This window comes from Cupressus sempervirens, chromosome 9 (genome assembly GCF_028749045.1).
Source record: "Cupressus sempervirens isolate cs-2001-9-10 chromosome 9, ASM2874904v1, whole genome shotgun sequence".
Taxonomy (NCBI): Eukaryota; Viridiplantae; Streptophyta; class Pinopsida; order Cupressales; family Cupressaceae; genus Cupressus; species Cupressus sempervirens.
Genome location: NC_143126.1, coordinates 43,047,832 through 43,051,708, shown reverse-complemented (window position 1 = coordinate 43,051,708; position 3,877 = coordinate 43,047,832).

The following is a 3,877-nucleotide window of genomic DNA, read 5'->3' as shown; positions in this document are numbered from 1 at the left end:
TATCTAACATTTTTAATGTCTCTGACCTCTATCCCTATACGGTATCTGTTGTTTGGGATGTAGGTGCAACTCATGAACCAGAAGTTCCTGCAGGACTTCCTAAGAAGTCACCACCAGAAGTGGAGAGTCTCTTGGACATCAAGATCATGACAGAAACTAGGAGGAAGATCTATTATCAATACCTTATCAAATGGAAGCATAAACCTATGGAGGATGCAACTTGGGTGATTGAAAAGGATCTAAATAGAATGGGGCTCAAAGTGGAAGACTTGCCAACTCAAGAGACTTGAGTTTTTTGGGCTGAGGATTATGGTGCAGGGCACCAAGATAAAATGACATGATAAGAGGTTAGGTGATGGAGTCTTGAAGGACTTTTAGAGACAAGACCATATGTGAGGTCAAATGGATCCTAGGTATCGTTATAAACCAGGATGCCATTTGAACCAAAGGTCAATAGTAATCAATTTAAGTTGTTTTAGGAGGGAATAAGGAATTTTTTGTTTCCTATTAGGTTCTAGGTGTCCTAGTAGTCATTTGATATGATATTGAAGCCTAGGTAGACATTATGACAAAAATTGTCAAAAGGACAAAAGTTGCTAAAATGCAAAAAGTTGCTGATAGTAGTTTTTGCAAAAATGTTATTAAAACTACAAAGTAGTTGTATGATCTCCATAACCATTTGAAATTTTTTTGTAACCATTGGAAAACATGTATTTAAGGTTTCTAAATGAAGAGAAACCCATTGTATGAACTAGGGAACAACAAGCATCAATAAAAGTTTAGATTTTTTTTTCATTTCCTCTATCTTTTCATTTCTGTACAACCATATGGATTGGTAGGGTTGAAATTTTGGCATGTTTGGATAGGGTAGTTAATTAGTGTTCTAATTATTTTTATTTGAAGTCTTTATCTAATCTTTGGTAGGAGTTATACCAGTTTTTGTGGAAGGTGGTGTGTTTGGCCCTAAATCTGAGGGTTACACAAAGATGTCTGTCTAACTTGCAATTCCATTGTGGGATTTCAATGCCTCTTTGGGGAATAAAATTTAGGGGAGGTTACTCAAGGATGGTAGAGACTTGGAGCTATAGGAGTAGGTTTCCTAATTTTACCAGCCAACCCTAGACTAAACATTACCATATGTCTAGTCTAGAATTAAAGAAGGAGGGTTCAGGCTCCTAAACTAGTTGATTTGACCCAAGTGAAGGGTGTAGAAGGATTTATTAGATGAGAGAAAGAGTTCAAAGGAGTGGAGTTATATCTGTGAACCCATTTACATGCACTTCCTTTGTTAACCCAGCTTAATTTGGCCCATTAGGTCTATGATCAATGTGAGTGTTAGTTTGTGCTAGAATAGAGTCAGAGTCTAATCTCTTAAAGTCTTTAAGAGAAGGTTAAAGGGTATTAAAAAATGTAAGTAGATATTCTAGTCCTTTGGGAAGTTTGGGAGTTTGACAAAGAAAATAGGATTTAGACCTATTAGGAATGCTGGTAAAGTTTGAGTAAATCACATATTGGGTGTTTGAGAACTCCAAATTTGGGAGAGTCTTGGTAGATTAGGTAAATATAAGTCCTTTCTACTAGGAGAGTTGAGTTCCAAAACCATCTAGGAAAATTTTGCCTTATTAGGCCCTATTGGAGAAGGGAGTCCCTAAAAGTTTGTAGTTGATCTAAGTTTGTCAAGAACCCAAGGTGTGAGGGTTAGGCTTTAAAAAGTGGAGTCTAATTGGAAGGTAGAGGATACATTTGTTAGAGCCTTTTGGATTAGTCTACAACTATTGAAGAGGGTTGAAGTGTTGTTTGGAATTTGGAGAGTAATTAGGTGCTCTTAGCTGCAAGCTCTACATCACTTTACTTGGTTTGAAGAATACTTTAATATTCTCTACTTAACAAGGACAACCACATGAAGGTGGAAGCTCATTAGGCTTCAACCCCTTCCTCCTAACATTAATCTAAATTCCCCATTAACATATGATTACATTATTCATTCATTCATCCATTTGTGAACTATAACATTCAATCAATACAATCATATAATATTCATTATTATGATATAAAATTCATTACTACTAAAAACTAGTCAAGAATTCATTAATACATAAAAATATTCATTAACATGACATAAAATTACTTATTAATATGCAAAATTCATAGAAAATTACTTAAAACAAAATTCTTTCATTATCTAACAAAGTTTATCAAACAAGGATTATCAAAGAGCTTTTTTAAAAAATTACTTCTTTTTTTTGTTTTTCTTAGATTTCTTAAGAAAAGGTTGCTAGGAGCATCAATATCTTCCTCATTCTCCTCCTATTGTGGCTATAATATCAAATTATGATGCTTCCTCTTGCTTTGAGGAGCATGAGGCTATTACACTAAAGGGGGTATACTACAATAATATGTAAATGGGTTAAACTCACATACTTTTTTTTACTATTACAAGTATTTCATTAACCAATAGAACATAACATGCATTTTTCTTTACCTATATGCAAACAAGTGGTATCTAACATTTGTAACTTTAAACAAAATGGAATGAAATGGTTTTGATTTTTAAAAAAATGATTTGATATGCAGTAGCAGAATTCACCCTTGCTCACTTCTGACTTATGTGACCAGTGCCTTATCCATTAGGCAGAAAATTAACTTTTAGGGGGAGATCTAATTCAAATAACTTGTAAATGAATTAATCAATTGCAATCACCCATTTCCATTCTTATGAAGTATCCTTTCTATAAACTCATAAAATGTACTAATTCGTTGAAGCATTTCTATAATTCCTTGAATTAAAAGCAATAGTGATATCAGCATACAACCCATCCAGATTGCATTTAGCCAATTTATACCTTATTTAAAATGACTTCAAAGTAGACAAACTCATAAAATGGAGATAAAAATTGGTAACACAAATATAGTGTTAATACCCCTTTGTATTATCCTTCTGAATGACTAATACAATAACCAATAGAATTCAAAGAAAAGCCTAGAACATCTTGCTGATTTTGTCATTTTAATATCACTAGAGAGTACAAGTGGAAGCAAACTCAAAACAACTACATACTATTGGACCAACTGAATGTACTTTTCTTGAAAGAAAACAAAAATTCTACTAGTTTTAGACCATCACAATGCCTTGAAAATTCATTTATATAACATGAGCTGCAACAAGAAAAGGGCAATTCTGATTGACAAGTGACCTTCCAAACAAGAAACAAAACATCATAACAAGAGACAAAAACAAGCATAACAGAAGGCCAAGCACATCAAAAATTCTTTGGGTAGGCCTGTTTCTATTATTGTTGCAAATCATCAACTTTTGATTTGTCCCCTACTATTTTGGATCTTCAGAATACGTGGCTACCAAACTGGCCAACAAAGGGTTATTCTATGGTGCCTCCAAATCAATTTTTTCCTATGGATTTTCACAGCTTTCACTTTGAGCAAGAAATATTACTTTTTCACCTTCTTCTTCTTTTAGATCTGGTGCTGATGTGTCAATGATATGCACCTCACCTTTCTGTTCTTCATCATCATTTGTACCACCTTCTTCTAACTACTCATTAGAAGCAATATTTGATTTTCCAAACTTTTTCTTCTCCGAACCTCTACAATTTCTCTTGAACAAATGAGGAATCACTTCACATCTTTACCAGGCTTAACAAAATACAATCAATAGGCTCTTGTGCTTAGAAAATGTGAAATCTTTATTTGAGTGAGACTAGAACTAATGAAATCTCTTGTATTATACTCTATTTCTCCCACATGCAAAGCTTTCATTCATCATAAATGTGCAGAATAGAAATATATAGTGACATCACACTTCCTTTTAAATTTGCGCCGTTGATCATTGAAAAATCCTACGATCCAGGAATGAAAACTA